Source organism: Rhipicephalus microplus, chromosome 7 (assembly GCF_043290135.1).
Source record: "Rhipicephalus microplus isolate Deutch F79 chromosome 7, USDA_Rmic, whole genome shotgun sequence".
NCBI classification, from domain to species: domain Eukaryota; kingdom Metazoa; phylum Arthropoda; class Arachnida; order Ixodida; family Ixodidae; genus Rhipicephalus; species Rhipicephalus microplus.
In genome coordinates, this window is record NC_134706.1 from 147,930,811 (window position 1) to 147,954,651 (window position 23,841).

Genomic DNA, 23,841 nt, shown 5'->3' on the forward strand with positions numbered 1-23,841 from the left:
TGCTTTTTTTTGAAAAGTCTAAAGAAGCGAGCGAAAAGGTAAGCCCTGCAACACAGATTGTGTCATTTGAGCCAAATTGCAAAAGATGACTGGAATAATAAACGTTTTGTTACGTGCACAGTTGATTTTTCTTACACTCAAATGTCTGGGCATTTTGTTACAATATATTTTCATATTGAATATCACCAATGCCACTTTCGTCGTTCCCTTTGCACACATTTCCATACATGTGAAGTATAATCAGGCAGTTCACCCCGGTAGCCTTCTCATATTTACCAGCAAATGGAAGCAGAGTTAAAAATTGCTTCATCCTGAGGTGAGCGAGGTGAAAAAGTGGCACATTACTTACGCTACTTGTATTGTACGTGTGCGTGCATAAAACTCAGTATGTATTTGCTTTCAGTTGTCGAAATGGGATAACCAAAAAATACATTTCTCATTTTAAACAACAACAACAAAGGTGTTAACAAAGTTTTTGTGTAGAGAAATTATTTTGAGGAAAATCCATAATGCTGGAGCGTTCCTCGGACGTTTCTTTGTTCCGCAAAACTCTTACAGCAAACTTATTCTATCGCAATAGTTACCAACTTTTTCAAAACTTGCACTTTTGAATGAGCATTTACATTACATAATATCAAGCTAAATTATCTGATGATGGGGCGCAAATTGTGTACCAATATAGGGAAGAGCAAGTCTTATTGCATCGAATTAAAATCAAAAATATGCGGATGAATGCAATGACAATCCCAGGTTTATAATCAGCAGTTAGGATTTTTGACTCTTGTAAGGTAAATTGTTAAAGTGGGCATGCTTAGCAAAATGTGAAGCGAGTAATGCTTAATCAGAAAGATTAATGAGTTTTCGTACCTTACGAAACAACGATAACAATCACTTCATAAATATGAACGTCACAATGGTAAGTTGTCAGTGACAAATATATGCACAGTAGGAAATAGATACTTTACAGCATCAACTACAGTATGAGGTAACAATTGCCAAGTAAATTAACTATACTGATACTTGCGATTTCTAGTCAAGGCCACTTTCGGTGTAAATGTTTGCAGTTTTTTTTATCAAGTGCGTGAACAGGAAGATGTCAAATATATGGTCATTATTGTGAACAATTATAATCGTAAATGCATGAAATGAAGAGGTCTCGCTCATTAGAGTTGGCGCAATGAAATGCTCAATAAAGAGTGAGTCATATGAGATCGAACAAAGAGAGACGTAACGCAATCAGTATATTAGCTGCAAACAAGAAACCCGCACTTCTGTAAAATAATTAGAGTACTTCAGTATAAAAAAACTCAGCTTGACCACGAATAATTCTCAGTGAGTAAGAATTGTTTTATATTTTGTAAGTGGCTATGAACGAACAACATTTACTGAAATAATAACGTTTACTAAAAGCTACTTGATAACCTTGCGAACAATCTTTCCTTGAAGACACGCTGGTTCAGAAAGGCAATTGAAACGAACGAGGTCTTAACGGAAGTGTAACAGACAAGGTTGACGCTTTCCCTTTTAGGCGTACACTCCTTCCTTCGTCTGTCCATATTTTGGCGTCACTGTGCCATCTGAAAAAAAAAGCACAGACTACCTAATCCACTTTTTATTGCTCTCTAGAAAATACACGAAAAACTTGAGAACTAAAAGCTGTAATTAGGATGTGCCAGCACGGTTTACCATAATGTAGTAGAGGGAATATATGTAACTGACAAAAGATGAAGTGCATAGTGAGGTTTCAGTTTGAAAAATTGTGCATGAAAGAAAAAATAAAAGTAGTTCACTATAGCTAGGAAGGAAGTAGGACAAAAAGAATGACAGGGAAAATAACCAGCTTATAGTTAGCCGGTTTGCTACCCTGCGCAAGGCAGGGGGATGGGGGACATGAAAGATAGAGCGGAGAGAGAGAAGAGAGATAAACACAGCAAATTCGGCAGCAGATGCACGCACACTTAGTTATAGTCCAGTCTTCTGTTTCGTTGTGTGTGATATTATTGTTACAGCCTCTTGCTAAAGTTTGTGTCGCGTAGGAATTTAAACAGAGCTTTTGTCGCCATATGTTGCAGTGTATTCTCTCGGGCACTTTAAAGAATAGTGTCCACAGACATTTGTCTGTTGTCGATGCGCACAAGAACGGACGCCAGTGATTGTCTCTGGGTGTCATACAACGGACAGTTTCACAGGATATGGTGTATTGTCTCTTCGCAACGACAGGCATCACAAAGAGCGTTGTCGGCCATTCCTATGACAAATGAATAATATTTTGTAAATTCCACTGCTAGCCACTAGCGATGAAAAAGGGTCGCTTCCGTACGGTCGAGCCCAGTGGGCATACGGAGAGCCATCAAAGAGGGCAGGTGGTGTTGACCATTCGTCTCGTAGCTTGGTGGACATCATAGAATGATGAAAAACCAGCAAGGTTGTCTGTGTCACTTCATTAATTTAAATGTTCTGTCAGCAGCATAGCCGTCTCTTTAGCAACGTCATCGGTCACTGCCTGATAGCATACTGGCTAACTGCCGGACAAGTAACCCATGAACATGAATAGAAGGTGTCGCGACAGCTATACGGCACTTATATTAACAGCTGCTCCAGTAAAGGCTCTTCGTTGTTAGTGACGAAGCGAGACCAATCTCTGCAAAAAAAGACCTAGTTGTAGTGCGCACCGAACAACGACACTTGTTTGGTGTAGTCCAATTAAAAACGTTGCCAGGACATCGTCACTGCTGCATTGTGACGGTGTTGTAGGTCTCGTACACCAAGGACCCCAGAAAGCTTTACGTGAACCCTAGACAATGACACACGCTGCACGGATACCAAAATTGATTCCCGGCAATCTACCGTCGCAACTATACAGAGGCGCCTAGAAAACGCCCGTATTTTATTAACTAGGCAGGTATCTTTGTGACTGGACCCGTCAACGCATTACTCTCCTTTGAGTGAGGTTGCCCGCAGCTTTGTATTGTCGGAACGACAATTACGGGGTCTATTAGCGCAATACTATTGTTAAAGTAAGGGGGCCGGCACCATAGTGAATTCATAACAGTGACGGGAAACGTCATAAAAGCGATTCAGCTAAGGGGAGGAAGCCCGTCAGTGTATTGTACTCATACAGTGACGGCGCCTGTCAGCGTAGTAATATCGTTAAAGTGAGGAAATATTCTTTCAAGTATTGTTGCCTATTTTAAGGGCAGAATCGTACAGTAGAGCAATAACAGAACTCACGGGCTAGCGAGAACCTGAAAGATCAGCTGAGTCTAGGTTCCCGCTGACAAACGCGGCTCGCCTCAAAGCCCCGGTATGAGATCTCCACCCCACAAAATTCACTGAAGTAGTGAAAGTGTAGCAAGTTTGAACCACCACCATAAAAAGCGTGCGCACAGACACTATATACCGCATCCAGAAAATTATTACAGTGCGGTAATGATGTAGCTCTTAGGTGGCCCATTTTAACACCGTAGCCTATATGGACGGCCCTCGACATAGTGCTGCTAGTTTCCATCTTACTGATTTGACTGGAAACGTTTTTTTTTCTTTACTGCTGCATGAGGTGACTGCGTTCAAGCTCTCCACTGCTACCTTTCCTCATTTTGGGCACATTGACACTGCTAGACGAACACTCATTTTTGCATACCCGTTTCAGTGACTCGGTCACACCTTGTGGTTTAACCGAGTCCGCAGCCGCATCAGGTAGTCCTTGCAAATTAAAGCATACAGACGACCGATCCCTTCCACAAATTCAGCGCCCTAGCATTTTTATCGCCGAGAACGATACAGAACACGTTTGGCTCCCGCAGGACAAGCCTCCTCTAGGGATGGTAAGACAGCTACGGAGATCACACTACTGTGCTAGTATATACTGCATCATAGAGAGCTTGAATGTCTATCTACGTTTGCATAGCAGTAGCAGATATTCACAGAACGAAAGCGACGTTCCAATCCCTATGTTTGAAAGAGCTGATTCGATCAAAAGAATGATTAGTCTGTGTGTGCGATTTCAAGAGAAGTAGGCCCGAAGTCGGAGCTACATGTATTGTAGGCATATGTATTGTGGTTCTGGGTGGTCATTGTATTCACTATTACATATCGCTGACAGCTTCCCTCATTCGAAAAATAATACTGAGTTGGCGGACCTAGTCACCGTAGTCACTGCCTTTTAGCTAACTCCTTGCCTGACCTTCTCAGCTTATTCACACTAAAGACTTTGGTGGCAATACATTAGCGCGCAGCGTTTCTGGCTTAATTTTTTAGGCATTTTAGCCTTGTGGCATCTTTTGGACTCGCGCTTGTGTTGCCACTGGCGCTTTATGTGGTTGCGCGTCTTCGTAACACAATTTTTTGAAGGCGATCATCGCAAACTCCCGCACTGATAGGGTGACTGCATTTCGCGAAGACACAGGAAAATGGTCTAGCTAAGCAACGTGGATGCCTGTCCAGCAATTAGTATGAATGAATGTATGCCATGAACACCCAATTTAGGAGACGGTTTTGAAAAGTCTGCAACCGGGTTTGACAAAAAATATTTTTCTTCGTCATTCAATTCGGCATAAAATATTTTCTAAACGCCACACCGGTCATTTCATGCATCACTAGACTGAAGATACTTGGGTGCGGTTGGAAGTATGAGTTTAGAAAGAAGCCACGTAGAGTAACATGTACAGAGCCATGTAAGAAAATATACACAGCTGTACCTTATTGACAAGTTCTGTACACTCCCGCCAGTGGGTATAAACGTGTCTAAATGGGTCCTTGAATACAACTGGTATATGGTACGTACGCGCAGAAAACCACTGCGAAAGCCCCCTGTTTAGCAATTTTAAACCTACAATTGCTAACTGCTGACAACCGGTTCGACTGCCGGGATCAGCACCACATGTACATCGTGCTTACCTCCCTACCGGTTCGTTACTTTCTTTATAATCACGCAACATATTTTCCTTCTTCAGTCATACAATGATTCACAGCACCCCTCCCCCGCACTGTCACACCCGTGTATCCAATATTGCCCCTCCCTCTTCTTTGTTTATATGGAAGAGAATACAAATATGGAGGAAGAGACAAATACAAAACAATGTTCCAGCGTGGGTGACGTTCCACGCACCTACTCGCACGCACTGAGCAAGATTAAACGTTTTCAGTGCACCGGTATATTGCTATAGGTTCTAACGAATGGCGTCTACGAACAAAATGACGCGGTGATCCACAATGTTGCACCAGCGGTTCACCTTCACAAATTTCATATGCATGCTGCCATCGAACAGCTCAGAAGTTCGCTTTTTTGTGCAGCAATTTGCAAAAAGCGGTCGACATAGTTTCAACGTGCACACGATGTTTTTTGCCTCCCTGTCTGGAGGGCAATAAAAAGTAGTCTTGAAGGGAAATCGATGGAAATTCACGCATGTATGATCGGCAATCACAATGCATATTGGTCGCCGATGCCAGCTGATCGGAGGTCATCGAAAGAATACCATTGCGCGTGTGGTCGCGCTTGCGACCTCTGGCAAATTGTCAATTGTTGTTCTTCGCTTCACTTTTCGTACTGCACTTTTCGAAAAGGGGGCACAGAAAATAACCTAAGCACTCACTTTCAATGTCCACGTTCTATTGTGTGATGTCCACATTCTCTTTTGGAATGCGATAGGGATCCATAGCTAAAGCTCGCAGAGTGATGACGTCGCTGCGCTGCAGCCCTGGTGGCAAGTTTAGGAAAATTGATGATTAGTGGGGCAGCAAGCACAGGCAATTCAATATGTTTTACAGTAGCAGGAGCACGTGCGGCACGCCTTCCAGAGTCGGAGCAGCGAATTTGGACACCATGCCGTCACCCCGGTGCGCTGGAGCAAGACGCCCACTTTTCGACGTTTCTTTGCCGCAATGGTAGAAGCGACCGCACGAAAGCGTCACTGAGGTCCGAAGTATTGTTCTGTGTCACAAGAGTGCAAGACAAGCGATCCACTTGTAAAACTATTGGTTGCCTGAAAATTCGTACGAGGATCTCGGTTTTTGTTTTGATTGTCTCAATTCACTTGGAATCATTCGCTTGGACTACCTGAATCATTCCGCAACACGGGCCGTCCATGCGACAACTGCAGTAATGATAGAGCTCGCTGTCTCCTTGCATTGCGAAAGTCCAGTTTTGGAAGTAGGTTGAAACAACTTTTTGTTTTCATTCCTTGCGTTTGTTAGACGTAGGTGTCGTTCTCGGATGTTCGCTTCTGCATAAGTCATATTGCGGTTAACGTTAAGTTGTTGGTTGCTTTCAACTGAACTTCACACATCGTCACAGGTTCGCCACCTGTATATCACGTATAGGAAAGGCTGCATCATCGCGCTGAACATAGCATCTGTGCATTCTCAGCAATTTTTTACATTACCAGGGCTGGTTTGTTCTATTCTTGTCGCTTCATAAGGTAGGCATTATTTCGAGCCGTTGAATCTAACCTACACTTCATTACTTTTCGCGATGTGCGGTTTTCTTTCACACGCACTGCGTGTATGCGTGTTACGCTCCGTAGAGTGCTTCCAGTATACGTCTACGTGGCGCTAGTTGCGCCACCTCGTCGCTTGCCCAATATCACATCGTGCCTTAAATTCGGTCTCTCTCACGCTTAGTGGCACTTGCGCAGCAGGATTCACACAGCTGTATAATTTATATTATCGTATACTCAGAGTACAAAAACGACACTAGAATCGAGAAAACAAAAAAACAAGGTGAGCAGCTAAAGAGGGTTGCTTGCGTCGCAGCGGTTAAAGCTAAACTAGCAGCTTCGGAGCTGAGTCACCGGGCGATGCTCCAGTGGTACGGAGGACATGACAAAGCTTACCAGACTTTTTAGCGCATTGACCGTGTTATGTTTTTTGCATGCCGATAAAGTTCGTTCACGATAGTTCACGTCTGCTACTTGCAGCATGCACATCGAAACAACAGTCAGGTTTTTCATTGCCCACAACGTTCGACATTGATCGCTTGTGTGGCTTTATTTCGCACTTCATATACGCCATTCATTTTAATTACCGTATGACGGAAGGAAGATTACCACATCCTGATTGATTGATATGTGGGGTTTAACCTCCCAAAACCACTTATGATTGTGAGAGAAGCCGTAATGGAGGGTTCCGGAAATTTTGACCACCTAAAGTTCTTTAACGTGCACCAAAGTCTCAGCACATGGGCCTACTCGATCTCCGCCTTCATCGCAAATGCAGCCGCCGCAGCCGCGATTCGATCCCGTGACCTGCGGGTCAGCAACCGAGTACCTTAGCCACTAGACCACCGCGGCGAGGCGCGTAAGCGTGATCAACAAACTTTTCTCATTTGATTACGTTCGCTTTTTGAAGCACCTATCCAGTCGGGATGTTTTAAAGTGGTGCGCGGCGCTTGAAAAGAAGGGCTACAGTCCTCCACGTGCACAGATGCGAGAGGCAGAACGTGGGACAAAAAAAAACAAAAAAAACTCGCGGCGTGCATGTCCAATTTCCATTTTACTGCCATAGATGGCGCTGCCTGCCCAGAATCGCAGCGCCACCAAGCGTTGTTTGGCTTCCGATTAAGAGACAGTTTTTTAGTGAAAACACGAGTGCTGCCTATGCACGTATTGCGTCCTGTAGTGCACCACATATACACTAGAGTGTACCTTCTACCACTAAAATTGTGCTGTATGAGTGATCAAAACTAAGAATGCAAATCACACAAAAAACAAGAATAAGTATATTAAGAGAAAAACGCATGTCAGCTTATAGCATAAGGTAAACCAAACTCATTTAGGGCAAAGCAAGAATGAAATAGATAAACCGAGAACGCAACCAACATCACAGCGTATCTGCGTAAAAATACATGCTGGCTTTCGCCATCGAGTGATCGTAGTATGCAATAAGGGACACTGTTAACCGGAACTTTTATTTCAAGCTACAGACGAGACAGAGATACAAGAGCTCTACACTGATGTTTTATTTTTCAATGGTTTAAATCGTCTGGATGGCCAATAGCTGCCGGCCGTAGGTGCACTACACTAAGTCATATGTTGCGCACAACTGACAATACGACGTACTTTCGATCACTTCCGCCAGGTATCGAGCCGATAAACAAAGCGCACACTCGTCCCTCACTTGCCTGCCTTCTCTAGGAATCCAGTTAGTTGCCCTAGATGACCAGCGGTTATCCTGTCTACGTGCTACATGCCCAGCGCAGTTCCGTTTACTCTTCTTGATTTCAACTTTGATATCATAAACTTGCAATTTTTACCTGATCCATTCTGCTCTCTTCGTATAGCTTAAGGTTACATCTATCAATTTCCTTTCCGTCGCTGCCTTTGTCGTCCTCGATTTAGACTGAACCCTCTTTGTCACTCTCCAGGTCTTTACTCTGTGGCGGAGTACTGCCAAAATTCAGCTGTTATATAGCTTCCTCTTGAGAGATAGTGGGAATCTACCTGTCATAATTTGAGAGTGCTTGCCAAAGCTGCTCCACCACGATCTCGTAGTATGGCTCCGTGGTTATTAGCTGCTCTAAGTAGACATGGTCTTTTACAACTTTAAGTGCACTATTACCTATCTCGAAGCGCTGTTCTCTTCGAGGATGTTGTACACTACTTTCGTTTTCTGCATTAATATTTTAGAACCTTCTTTTCTGTTCTCCTTGTCTAACTCCGTAATCATCAGTAGCAATTCGTCCCCTGAGTTATTAAGCAATGCAAAGTCATCGGTGCAGCACAGGTTACGAAGTTATTCTCTATTAACTCTTATCTCTGACTCTTCCCATTCTACGCTTCCGAAAACCTCCTGTAAGCACGCGGTAAATACCGTTGGGGAGACCGTGTCTTCCTGCCTTACACCCTTCGTCATTGATATTCTGTTGCTTTCCTTATGAAGCACTATGGCAGCAGTTGATCCCCTGTAGATTCCTTCCACGATGTTTATATATACTTTGTTGATGCCCTGATTCCACAATGTCTGCATGATTGCTGATATTTCTATTGAATCAAACGCCTTCTCGTAATCTACGAAGGCTATGTATAGTGATTGACTATATTCTGAGCAATTTTCTACTACCTGATTGATAGTATGAATGCGGTCGATTGTTAAGTAGCCTGTTCAAAATCTTGCTTGTTCCTTTGGTTGATTGAATTATGGTGTTGTCTTCTCTTCATTCTTTTAGCAACATATATAAAGTTTTATATATATATATATATATATATATATATATATATATATATATATATATATATATAGAGAGAGAGAGAGAGAGAGAGAGAGAGAGAGTAAATCTTAGAGGATATAGCGTAACAGCTTGATAGCGACCGCTCTTGCGGACAGGTCGTTCTATATCGCATTAGGTATAGTTTGCGGATAATCTGAATATGAAAGGCCTCTTTAGAAAAATTCTTAACGAAATAGGCTTATCAAACCATTTCGGCAGCTTATAGAAGCAGCACTATCGCTTACACTTAAAACGCGTTCCGAATTGTGTTGGCGAAGTTTGCAGTAAGGCAGTTTACGGAAACATTTCAACTTACGACGCTTTTCTGGTCAATAATGACAGATTTGCCATTCAACTGTTCTATGGGCTGCTGTAATATATAAATTGGGGTAATTGATTGTCTTAGCTTTCACTAGGTACCAGCTGCCACTCTGAGTAGAAGGAAAAATTGTTTAACAGGTATAGTTTCTATAATGAGGTCGCAAAATTCATGCTGCTAGATAGCAGCAAGCTGATGCAATCGCAAAATGAACGACACAAAAGAAAGTGTGATAGGCTAGGGCATTCGCCACAACAGTAGTTATGACGTGAGCTTATGATCATGGTTCGATTCCGGCGTCCACTTCCTTTTTCTTTTGCTTTCTCATTTCGTCGTTGCTTAGTCTTGCAGCTGTCCGTCTAATGACATAATATGACATAATAATAACTGAACAGAAGTCAGTCACACTAGCTTTTTTTTCTTAGAAAGTAAACCCTTCGGGTGAAATACAGTTGCTTATATGGCACTTGTACATGCAAAAATGCTCCTTGTAAGCGTCTTTCCCATCTATATTTAAACTACAAATACAGGTAAACAGAAAAAAAGATATGTCTATATTGATGGCCGACGTCTTTCTTGAAACAAATGTTTGTGAAGATATCTCCATTTTGTGTCAACAGCGATTTATAAGAAACGTGTATTTGTGCGACTTTTCTGCTGCCTGAACGCATCAAACGAAAGCTTAGCGTTCGATGTGTGGAAATGAACCAGATGGAGGTACAAAAATTCTGAGCAGTCGAACCTATATCACTGCAATATAATGCAATCATAGCTGTTTGACAGAGTTCGTTTGCGTTATATCAAAGTGGGATTTCATGCGTAAGCTGTTTTGGTCAGTGATCGTGAAATAGGTTCCTATAAATTGTTCGCATTGGTTCGTCTATCTCGCCGCAAAATTTTTACAAAAGAATGCAAGACATGGTTTGTTTTGTGTAAAAGCGCGTCAATGTTTGTCTCCAGCTTTTGCCAAGCATTGAAAACATACCTATTTTTGAACGCCACAACCACATCATCCCACTCGGGTCTGCAGTTTCCCGAATGCATTAGTACAGCTATGCTAAACGTGATAATAACGTAGAAACAACACGATCTTCAAAATTTAGAAAAATGTCAACGCTCATTATGAGAAAAGATTGAGATCGATTAGGATGAATAACATTTGATATTTTGATGGGAAAGGATAATAAGGCCAGAGAGAAAAGTGAGCACAAATGCAATCTTGTCCATGTTTGCGTACATCAATTACTCAAGTGGCTTCCTGTGGAAGTCGGCACATACAATGTGACGCGCCTGAACAATTAGATACAATGCTTGTGAAAATGTCTTAGTTAATAAGGTCGCGTGTACTTGGAGTCACATTCCTTAATACGTTGGGCTACACGAACTAAACCAAGAGGTGATTCTTTTGATGAGAAATAATCTGATGTGAGCAAAGCAGCCATCTAAAAAAGTTCATTATGTATCATACATTGCCATATCAAGCACCTTTTAAAAAAATTAGCTGATCCCACGTACTGTGAAATCGATTTATGAAAGCACGAGTGAGGAAGGCCAATATGTGACTTTGAAATCAGCACAACGTTACGACGTGAATTTAAATTTTACCATACATGACTTCCATGCCTTGATTATCATGCTTCGACGCGCCATTTACCTTCGACGTGTACTCTCATCACGTGATATCAGATTTAGTATCACGTGACGTGATACATGGAGCTAGCGAAACGGCCGTGAGCACATGAGCTTGGTGGGTTATCATGTCTTAGATAACACGCATATCCAGATTACTATGTTTAAACGTGGCGTTTAGCTTCGCCGTCTATTCACGACAGGCCTTACCGAATCTCGTATATTTGAAGAAAGTAAAATGGCCGTGAGCACACTATGAGCGTAGCATGTAGTCACGTTTTCCGTGACACGCACATCAGAATTATTATGTTTGGACGTGTCCTTTACCTTCGTCGTCTATTCATGTTCCCTGATACCAATTTTGGCATATGTAGAGCTAGCAAAACGACAGTGAACGCGCTATGGTCTTTGCATGTAGTTAAGTTTTACATGACACGAATGTCAAGATTATCATCTTTGAACGTGTCATTTCCTTCCGTCATCCATTGACGTCACTAATCCCAAATTTTGTATATGTGAAACTAGGAAACTGACTGCGAGCGCAACATGAGCGCGGCGTGTAGTCATGACTAGTCATAACGTAAAAATCAAGACATGCCTGTCATGACTTCTATATTAGGGTGTATTAGTTACGTTCGCCATGCAGTCGTGTCATACTATACCAGTTTTGCAAAATGTCATGTGAAAAAATCTACAGCACCAGCAGCAAGATCAAGAAATGTAAATCATGACATTCAAGACATACATATCATAATTTTTGTGTTATGACTGATCAAATATTTTCGTCAAAAAGTAATGTTATGCCCTACCAGTTTTGGTATCAATAGCATTATCGAGACGACCAGGAGAGATAAAAGTCATAGGTAGATAGATAGATAGATTGATAGATAGATAGATATCTATATAGATAGATAGATAGATAGATAGATAGATAGATAGATAGATAGATAGATAGATAGATACACCTAAAGTTGCCGGAATTTGCTAAGAATTTATTCGCAGTTACTATAATATCTGAGCTTGAACATACCAAAACCACTATATAGTTATGAGAGATGCCGTAGTGAAAGACTCCGGATGTTTTGACCATCTGGGATCCTTTACCGTGCACCAATTTTTTAACACTTGGGCCTACATCAATTTCACCTGCACCGAAGTTGCAGCTGTCACAGCCTGAATTAAATCCCGCCACGTGCGAGTCGGTAGCCGATAAACGCAGTTAAACAATCACACTAACAGATGTCCGTCTTTTCTGTAGAAGTGCAAAATATTTCATGTTGAATGTGATCGCCATGAGTGTTTTTATTAGTCAGCTTAGAAGCTACTCGTTGCGTCTTTGTAAATTTTCTGCAAAGTTATTGCAAAGGTGAGACGATTTCGATTTTGTTCAATTAGGTACATGCTAGAGAACCTAGTTCAGATTTACGAAAGGTGAAAAGGAAGTGAAAGTGATGGAATAAGTCTTCACAAACAAATAAAAGAGCCCTGAGAAGTTACTGGGTTTACACAAAATATAAGGGCCAGGAGGAAGGGTCACCAAATAAAACTAAAAATGAACAACTGCTGAAAAACTGCATTGGGGGCATGCCACCGCATCGAACGCGATCATGAAAATGCCCTTCCTAATGCAGGTTGGTCTACTCGGGTTCATCTCGACTACATCCTGCGTTTTCCGGCTGCCCGTAAGTCCTCCCGGATTACCTCCTGCTTACCTCACCAACAAGCCGCCACTTCTGTTCACCGACGAGAACGATGAATGTCAAGCCGAACCGGATCCGCCACCTTCAGTCGCCGACCACTTCATCGCCTGGAAACCTCGGACATCTACTAGCGCCGCATCCCTACAAAAGCCGCCTTCGCCCGGAGGCCAGTCGGGGCATGCCACCGCATCGAACGCGATCATGAAAATGCCCTTCCTAATGCAGGTTGTTCTACTCGGGTTCATCTCGACCACATCCTGCGTTTTCCGGCTGCCCGTAAGTCCTCCCGGATTACCTCCTGCTTACCTCACCAACAAGCCGCCACTTCTGTTCACCGACGAGAACGATGAATGTCAAGCCGAACCAGATCCGCCACCTTCAGTCGCCGACCACTTCATCGCCTGGCAACCTCGGACATCTACTAGCGCCGCATCCCTACAAAAGCCGCCTTCGCCCGGAGGCCAGTCGGGGCATGCCACCGCATCGAACGCGATCATGAAAATGCCCTTCCTAATGCAGGTCAGTTACTTGCAACACGCTAATTCCTTTCGATCAAGTGATTCCTTTCTACTTGCGGTGTCGTGCCCCCCTGACATCCTTGATTGCTGGCGTAGGTGGCGTAGATTATTGTGTGAATCGTTGTGTTCTTTCGCCGTGAATGCCCATTTAGTTTGCGTTCTGCTCATGCTCGCGGGAGACATTGAATCTAACCCTGGTCCTTCCCCCACACTTGAAAGTATTGCTGAAGCCATCGCTCGCGTTGAAAAATCGCAAGACACAGTGCTTTCTGAATTGGCCCTTATTCGAGCAACACAATCAAACATGGAAGGCTTGGTCGATCGTTTCTCCTCCCGTGTTGACGCTCTTGAGCAAATTAACGCAGCCCGTGCCACTGATCCCACTACCGAGAATGGTAATACCCTATCTAACCTTTCTTCCAGCATTAAAACGCTAGCCGAAAAGTGCGATGACTCAGAGAATCGCCTCCGCCGGTGCAACCTGCTATTTTGTTTGAAATACCCGACGTCATTAACGAAACATGGGCCGAATCAGCATCGCGTATAATCTCGTTTTGCACCGAAAAACTTGAAGTTCCAATTACTTCCATAGATATTGAAAGAGCACACAGACTAGGCCGCTTTCAAGCTAATAAAACCGCCCGATTATAGTCACACTGTCCAGATTTAAGGATAAGGCTAGAATACTTTCCGCTGGCCCGAAACTGAAGGACTCGTTATTCTCTGTACGCGAGGATTATTCAGCGCGTGTAAGATTGGCAAGGAAGAAGCTTTTCTTGTATGCGCAGGAAAGCAAATTCGTGTCCTTCAAAATCCGTTTCGACAAGCTTATCGTTGACAAAAAGCCTTTCATTTATGATGCTGAATCGGACAGAGTTATAGAACTGAAAGCATAGCGTTCACTGCGTGCTTCCAGGGTTCCGTCCTCCCCTCCTTTCGAGTCCATCCCAACTAGAATTGCTCCTCCAGTCTATCAAACTACATCTATCCTGCTTACGAATATCCGTAGCTATATGCCCAAAAAGAAAGCTGTGCCAACTCTCCTTGAGGACACCAGCACCGACATCGCAATCCTAACTGAATCATGGCTAACCCCTGATATTCACGACAATGAATTACGTCACAGCAACACCCATTTCACGTCCTACAGACTTGATAGGAACAGACGCAGAGGGGGTGGTATTTTGGTTTTCGTGAAAGACAGCCTACCCTCCCAAACTGTGACAATCAGTACAAATTTTGAAATTCTTTGGGTTGAAATAATCCTTCCCACGTGCAAAAACATTCTTATAGCCTGTTACCGCGCACCCGACTGCGACCACTCTTTCACAGATGACCTTCAAAATGTTCTTTTTGATCTGACATCCCGGTTTCCTCACGCAAACTTCTTGCTATGCGGGGACTTTAATTACCCTGATATTGACTGGGACAACTTGTGTACTAGTTCACGACAATCCAGAGATTTCCTCGAACTGTGTCTCCTTTTTAACCTATCGCAATCAGTCACAATGCCAACTCGTGGCACAACCACTCTTGATCTTGTTCTTGTCTCCAACCCAGATTTAATTCAGTCAGTGTCATGCATTCCCGGTCTGAGTGACCATAATGTTGTATTGTTTTCATTGTCCATTGCCTTACCTTCGCGAAGACCTTCGAAAAAATAAATACGCGACTTTAACAACGCCAACTTCTCGACGATTAACTCTGAACTTAATAAATTTTTGGTCTCCTTCACCCTGTCTGCTTCTACCCGAACAGTTGACCAAAACTGGTTATTGTTCAAGCGGAAATTATTAACCCTTATCGATAACCACGTCCCCCTTATTCGTGTTCCAGGCGATGCTCAGCGACCATGGTAGTCTAATCTCCTAAAGAAACTATCTCAAAAGAAAAAACGTCTTTTTCGCGCTGCTAAAAACTTTGAGTCAATAACAAAATGGAACAGATATTTCGCATGCCTTCGTGAATACACTCACTTGCTGAAGCGCTCCAAAAAGAACTTTTTTCATAATGACTTGCTTAACATTGCCCGAACTAATCCAAAGAAGTTTTGGAAACTTCTCAACCCTAAAAATAACACGCACAATATATCCTTAACCAACTCCGATGGTTCACACGTTCCTCTCCCATAGCGGGCGGACGTTATGAATACTTACTTCACTTCAGTCTTCACTTCTGAACCACTTCATAGTATTCCAGTCATGCCGAGATCTAATTTTTCACAAATGCCGCCCATTGACATTACCTCCGAAGGCATCAGCAGTCTGATAAAGAAATTAAAAATATCCAGCTCCCCCGGACCTGACGATATTCCTGCCAAAGTCTTAAAGGCTACTAATATCATTTCTAGTAAATTTTTGGAGATAATTTTTAAACAGTGCATTTCTGAAGGTTTCATCCCAGATGATTGGAAACTTGGGAAGGTTGTACCAGTTTTCAAGTCTGGCAAGCGATCTGACCCATCTAACTATCGCCCCATTTCACTAACGTGCATCGCTTGCAAACTTATGGAACATATAATATATTCACATGTTGCTCGTCACCTCAATGATCACTCTTTCTTTTTTCATAAGCAGCATGGTTTTCGTTCAGGGCTCTCATGCGAAACTCAACTTTTTGAATTTACGACTGATCTTCATCTCAACCTTGATTCGTCATTTCAGACTGATGTTATTTTTGTCGACTTTTCAACGGCCTTCGATCTCGTCCCTCACCAACGACTAATCAACAAACTTTCTTCACTTTCCCTCGATCCCCTGACCTTATCATGGATTAAGTGCTTCCTAACCCACCGGTCGCAATTCCCTGTTATCGGTGGTGCCCATTCTGATACTACTCCAGTAACCTCTGGCGTCCCTCAGGGCTCGGTTCTCGGCCCGCTCCTCTTTTTAGTCTACGTAAATGACCTTCCTTCCGGCATTTCATCAACGGTTCGGCCTTTTGCTGACGATTGCGTCATCTACCGTCGCATATCAACTACCAAAGATCAGCTAATACTACAGCAAGATTTACACATCATTGATAACTGGTGCGCTCAGTGGATGATGAGGCCGAATACTTCCAAATGTAAGTTCATGTCTGTCTCACGAAAACACACTAACGTAATCCATCCGTATTCATTAAACTCAACAGTGTTATCCCAAGTGGATTCTTACCGATACCTGGGCGTTGTAATTACAAGCAGACTAACCTGGACCGAGCATTATACCAAACCAGCTGCCGATGCCTCAAAAACTCTTGGCTATCTTAGGAGATCATTGTCATTATCACCTGCAAGCCTTCGTAAATTGGCCTTTGAAACTTTTGTTCGTACTAAAATGGAATACGCATCTGCAATTTGGAGCCCTCATCAGATATACCTAATTAACATTCTTGAATCCGTCCAAAATCGTGCCGCCAGATTCATCTCCGCAAATTATGACAAACGAGCAAGCATCAGTCAAATCGAATCATCCCTCGATCTCCCTGTTTTGTCAGCTCGACGCAAAATTTCACGTCTCTGTCTTTTTCACAAACTTTACTACAGCTTTCCTCACCTACATGGTTCACTTTTACTTCTGCCTGTCCGAACATCTCGTCGCCTATTTAATTCCCTGAGTATCCAACGTCTGTTGGGTTCTACTAACGCTTTTAATAAATCATTTCTTCCTACGGCTATCGATGAGTGGAACGGTTTGACGGATGCTATTGTCAGCGAACAAGTTGCTGTTAAATTTAGAGATTTATTACTAGCTACCCTTGACTCTTAATCGCTGTTTGTCTTTTTTTGTTGTTTGTTCTCTGCCGCCTGTATATTTTTGACCGCGAATTGACTGTTGTATATTTCGTTTGACATGCTCTGTTTTCTTTTTGTTTTTTGTTGCTACCTGTATGTTTTAGTAATTCAAAAACTGTAACCATGACCTGCATTTTCATTGAAATTTGTACTTGGATTGTTCCCCCCCCCCTTATGTAATGCCCCGAGAGAGGCCCTTAAGGGTAAAATAAATGATGATGATGATGATGATGATGATGAAAAATATATTATGATCATTCAGCTATATACGCCTGTAAAACGTATTATGGAGCATTAAATTTGAGGGAAAACACACGCCATCACTCCTGACCAATTTACAATGGCGCCATCAGTCTAAGATTGTCTAAGTGGGCCGCCTCTCACTGTGTTCTCTTTAAACTGTTGCTACACAGCAGTGTGGCCCTGTGGTGCCGAAGTCCTGTAGGGGCAGTCGGCATTATTAAAACATTTCGTGGAAGCAGTGTTTCGGAGGATTGGGTCACTGAAGTGGAGCTTCTGGGTAGGCCGTAGTCAGGTGGCAGAAGGCCGTGGTTTTTTAGCAACGTGACCGTTAAGACAGAAATGTGAGAATGGTCTCCAAAGTGGCCACCATATTAGGAGGCGTCAGTCAGCCACAATCCACGATCTTGCCTTAGGAATGTGCTGTCCCTGTCCCTTTCCCCGCTGAAGACCAGAAATACACGTGATCTATGTGACTCCTTCTCAAAGGAGCAATATTGTGTGGTTTAAAAATGAGACTTTGGAAGATTGAAGGCTCCTTCACAATTGGATAATCTATTTTAACCCGATAGCGCTAGAAAGATTGCGTCGCAGAAATTATGCCGTCGGCGTCAGCAGCGTTGTTTGTAAGCGAACAATTATCCGTGAGCAAAAATCAAGAAAGAAGCAAAGAAAATAAAGAATAAAATTTTCTGTCCCAAGGAGGATGGAACCAGGGTGGCTTGCGTGACAAGCAGGTGTTCTACGACAAAGTCACAATGTTACTTGCAGCTGCTTCGGGAAAACCACTACATAAATGCCATGTAGTAGAATGAGTTCCCTTAACACACTTTCTTTGATAGGTGTCACGACAAAAACGAGCAAATTCGGCGATTTGTAGGCAATCAATCTACTTCAAAAAAGGCCAGGATAATGCAGCCTTCGCAACTATACACACTAAGGAATTTTCAAACTGCTCTAAAGGTGTACAACTATGTCCATCTAGCGGAAAAAATATCTTGCCTTTCCAGAGGCCTTGATCAAGCCAACAGCAAACGCTGGATAATGTGCTAATTAGTGAGACACTGTGGGACTCTTTAAGACGCTGAGACGGCGAGCGTGCGGCGTGTAGCTTAGAGGTCATGTGGCTCTTGCCTTAGATAAAAAACCTGTTTGTTCCACTCGTGCGCATGTGCTGGCGCAATCTACTTTGTGCATATATATATATATATATATATATATATATATATATATATATATATATATATATATAGAAGAATAACTTCGGTTGCCGCAAGGTTATAAATATGAAAGGAGATGTGCTTTCACATAACAACTGTTTATTGTGCCGACGTTTCGATTATAATTGCTTCTTCAAGCCATAATAATATTTACACATGTTCCGTGTGCTCTTATAGCCTGTCGAGACAGGAGGGGAGGGGTCAAAATAAAAGTAAAAAAAGAAAAAAAGAAAATAGAGAGAGAGAAAGAAAAAAGAAGAAACAGCGAAACGAGAGGAGAAATTTTAAGTAAAATATAGAAAATCTAGGAAAAGAAGCAAGACCAACACGGCGTAATTAAAAAAGGGCAGCATCTCAGCAGAGTAGGGCAGAGGCAGATGAGCAATGTCATCGTTGTCAACAATACCTCCCCCGCACCCACTTTTCTCCAAGTGGGCAGTGTGCCGCCGTTCTTGGATTTCACATTTCCGTGTAGTCCGCTGGCGGCTCGTTCCTCTTTGAAGTTTAAGACAAGTTAATGGGGAGAGCTTAAGCACTTTGAGTGCGTGCTGGTGGCGTCGGGAGGAATGAAAAAGGCGGTGATTGAGGCGCCGCCATCGATATTCATTACATGCAATGGCTCCTTGTCAGTGAAGGAACAAAATGTGCTTTCAAAATTAAAGAAGAAAAAAAAACAGGGGGGGGGGGGGGGAGACTGTACGACATCCGGGACATTCACCACACAGTTGCGGCTCACTTTTTAAGCTTTGAATCAATGGCGCCTTCACGTGTGAGATCCTATAGGGTTGTTACAATGATCTTTTTGTGCTCCGTGGTAGGGTGAAAGTCGAGGTGTTTGTAAAACTGTTTGTTATTTAGTTGTCGCTTGCCTTCCTCAATGTAGTCCGATCTATTCAAAACAACAATCGCGCCTCCTTTGTCTGCTGTTTTAATGACGAGATCTTCGCAGTTGCTCAACGTGAGTAGTGCCACTTTTTCTCTTTTTGATATGTTATTCATCCTTGGTTTGTGCACCTTGTACGCATGTATAACATCTTTTTGAACCACGTCTATATAGAGATCCAGATGTCTATCTCTGTTGGCGTCTGGGGTCCATTGCCGTCCCATTACCCCACGAAAAGGTGCGTTATCTTTTTCGGGTTCATCAAAGAAATATTCCTCCAATCGTAAATTTCGTGCGAAGTCGTCTAGGTATTTTAGGGGCGTGAATTCATCGTACCTTCCGTTTCCAGGGCAGAATGTAAGTCTGCGTGGTAGTATACTCAATTCTTCTTTGCTGAGTTCTTTGTCGGAATGGTTAATAACGTTTGGCTCTTTGGGGTGTGGTGGCAAATTTTTTTGAACGTGAGATGGTTTGGTAGTTTTTTCTGTAAGCAGCAGTGGGTATAGCTTGTGACACATTGTCCCGCGCAAATTTCTTCTTCTTAAGTTTTTGAATTTCCTCCGTTTTTTTTCGTGCTCAAATACGTCAAGTTCTTTAGCTTCCCACTCCGGAGTCGGAAGCTAAAGAAAAGTGGATGAAAAAATAACCAGCCGTGAGCCCTTAGGTACACACTTCTTTCCCTTATTTCATTAAAAACAACGGTCTTGTACTGGCAGACTTGGTGTCATTAGGTTGTACACGAGGTACCATTAATCAGCTGCCCGCTCATAATAAAGTTCACGTGCTACGTGACGCCAAACATGCGCATAAAAGAGTGTCTTCACAATCGTCACTTGGCTTATAGATGGCGCTGACAGTCACTCCTTCTTTTATATTCACATATAAACCCCAAAAAAGTGGATGAAGAGAAGGCTGCTGTGGCAGCTCAGTTGTTAGAGTATCGAACGCGTTATTCGAAGGTCGTAAGTTCGATTCCTGCTCACGGCTGGTTATTTTTCATCCACTTTTCTTTCTTCCTATATACATTCCATTGGTTTTAATAACTTCCCCTGTACATTCCTTGGCATTACTGTCTGTTAGATCTCAATAATATCGTGTTAAAACACGGAAAAACGATCCCTTAGGTACACACTTCTTTCCCTTATTTCATTAAAAACGAGGGCCTCGTACTGGCAGACTTGGCGTCATTAGGTTGTATACGAGGGACTATTATTCAGCTGCCCGCTAATAATAAAGTTCACGTGCCACGTGACCCCAAACATGCGCATAAAAGAGTGTTTTCACACTCGTCGCTTGGCTTATAGATGGCGCTGACTGTCACTCCTACTTTTAAATTCACATATAAACCCCAAAAAAGTGGATGGAGGGAAGGCCGCTGTGGTAGCTCAGTGGTTAGAGCATCGTACGCGTTATTCGAAGGTCGTAGGTTCGATTCCTGCTCACGGCTTGTTATTTTTTCATCCACTTTTCTTTCTTCTTATATACATTGCATTGGTTCTAATAACTTCCCCTGTACATTCCTTGGCATTACTGTCTGTTAGATCTCAATATTGTTGTGTTAAAACACGGAAAAACGATCCCTTAGGTACACACTTCTTTCCCTTATTTCGTTAAAAACGAGGGCCTCGTACTGGCAGACTTGGCGTCATTAGGTTGTATACGAGGGACTATTAATCAGCTCCCCACTCATAATAAAGTTCACGTGCTACGTGACGCCAAACATGCGCATAAAAGAGTGTTTTCACACTCGTCGCTTGGCTTATAGATGGCGCTGACTGTCACTCCTACTTCCAAATTCACATATAAACACAAAAAAAGTGGATGGAGAGAAGGCTGCTGTGGTAGCTCAGTTGTTAGAGAATCGAACGCGTTATTCGAAGGTCGTAGGTTCGATTCCTGCTCACGGCTGGTTATGTTTTCAAACACGTTTCTTTCTTCTTATATACACTCCATTGGTTCTAATAACTTCCCCTGTACATTCCTTGGCATTACTGTCTATTAGATCTCATAATTATGGTGTTAAAATACGAAAAAACGAGCCCTTAGGTAAACACTTCTTTCCCTTATTTTATTAAAAACGACGGTCTCGTACTGGCAGACTTGGTGTCATTAGGTTGTACACGAGGTACTATTAATCAGCTGCCCGCTCATAATAAAGTTCACGTGCTACGTGACGCCAAACATGCGCATAAAAGAGTGTTTTCACACTCGTCGCTTGGCTTATAGATGGCGCTGACTGTCACTCCTACTTCCAAATTCACATATAAACACAAAAAAAGTGGATGGAGAGAAGGCTGCTGTGGTAGCTCAGTTGTTAGAGAATCGAACGCGTTATTCGAAGGTCGTAGGTTCGATTCCTGCTCACGGCTGGTTATGTTTTCAAACACGTTTCTTTCTTCTTATATACACTCCATTGGTTCTAATAACTTCCCCTGTACATTCCTTGGCATTACTGTCTATTAGATCTCATAATTATGGTGTTAAAATACGAAAAAACGAGCCCTTAGGTAAACACTTCTTTCCCTTATTTTATTAAAAACGACGGTCTCGTACTGGCAGACTTGGTGTCATTAGGTTGTACACGAGGTACTATTAATCAGCTGCCCGCTCATAATAAAGTTCACGTGCTACGTGACGCCAAACATGCACATAAAAGAGGGTTTTCACACTCGTCGCTTGGCTTATAGATGGCGCTGACTGCCACTCCTACTTCTAAATTCACGTATAAACACAAAAAAAGTGAATGAAGGGAAGGCCGCTGTGGTAGCTCAGTGGTTAGAGCATCGAACGCATTATTCGAAGGTCGTAGGTTCAATTCCTTCTCACGGCTGGTTATTTTTCATCCACTTTTCTTCTTTCTTATATACATTCCATTGGTTTTAATAACTTCCCCTGTGCATATTTTGGCATTACTGTCTGTTAGATCTCATATATATATATATATATATATATATATATATATATATATATATATATATATATATATATTATGGAGTCTTGGTTTGGAAGACCTTTATTAGGCCCGAAGAACCGGCAGCCGACAGCTGAGATGATCGGACCAAGATGATGATGCTACGCGACAACGATGGGGATGCATGAGCCACACATGATAATGATGATAATGTACCGGTGAAGAGGATGCGTATACTAAATGCCCACAATATATATATATATATATATATATATATATATATATATATATATATATATATATATATATATATATATGTTTGTGAGTGTTTTTTTGTAACAAAATATATTATTTTGTATGCACTAAGCGGTTGGTGGGCGCACTAATGTACCGCATGTCGATATCGCGTTCAACTCTTAAAGCCCAAGCCTAAAGAACCCCCAATTTTTTTATGTAAACACTGACTCCAAACAGACTATGGTCCTTCGTTCGCAGAGCGAGAGTCCACTTTGAACTCCGAGGGGCTGGCGACGATTACAGATAACTACCGCACCTAACTGGCGCAATTGACAGAACCGACGGTATGCAGCGATGAATTGATGGGATGAGCTTTTACAGATCACTGCCACCGGCTTTCTTTGAAGTAGAGCTGTGCGCCGCCGCGCCGCCATCACTGCCTCATTTCTTCGCGCCGCTGCTCGCCAGCGCCGCGTTATGAAAATAGTGGCCTGGAGCTGCATGTTACACTACAAATGTCGTCGAAAGATGATAGTCTTGCGCCTGGAGAGAGTGAAAAAAGCGTTTATTTGATGTTATACGAAAGAAAATCAGTTAATGGTATTCTGAAGGCACTACGTTAGAGTGCCACGAGCATGCAGCGGAGCCAAACGAGTGCTTCGAGGCACATTAGACACGAGTGCCATCTGGCAGTTATATATCAAAACTAAGGAAGGCGCGCGCGCACGTGGAGAAAGATGCGTGCCATTCTCGGAGGCGACAAGGTGTAGAACGCAAAGCGACCGACAGGTGCCACCACCCTGTCACCTTAGCGAAGCGTTGGTAACACTTGCCTTTTTAAACATCACGTTGCACTGTTAGTGCAGTGTTACAAACGCTATGGTCCTTAGAATTACTTGTGTGTACTTCTCTACCATAAAGGCACATATGCAAAATATCGACGTGCTGTTATGGTGCCTCAGATTAGCGGAATATTTGCTTTTTAATTGACAATTGCACAAGTATGAACGCTGAACTTCGAGCAATATTGGTGGACTCTGCGGTTGGGGTCGGCCGTTTGAGGTATTGTTAAGGGCGGAGACACGGACAAATGTATAGACGGACAGAAAGACAGATAGACAGCCCGAAATTTTTTCGTCGAAGGTCCTCCAAAAACGACTAACTTCTATAAAAGTGCCGTGGTTCGGTGCGCCAAAATTAGTCGTTT

General features: G+C 42.7%; 1 long non-coding RNA gene across 1 annotated transcript in view; it reads left to right on the forward strand.

The window, feature by feature from the left end:
• The first annotated feature begins 1,255 nt into the window (after positions 1-1,255).
• Positions 1,256-23,841, forward strand: part of LOC142767103 (uncharacterized) — a 49,955-nt gene continuing 27,369 nt past the window's right edge. The window contains exon 1 of the long non-coding RNA XR_012884753.1: positions 1,256-1,332. This is a non-coding gene — a long non-coding RNA (uncharacterized LOC142767103). The remainder of the gene's footprint in view (positions 1,333-23,841) is intronic.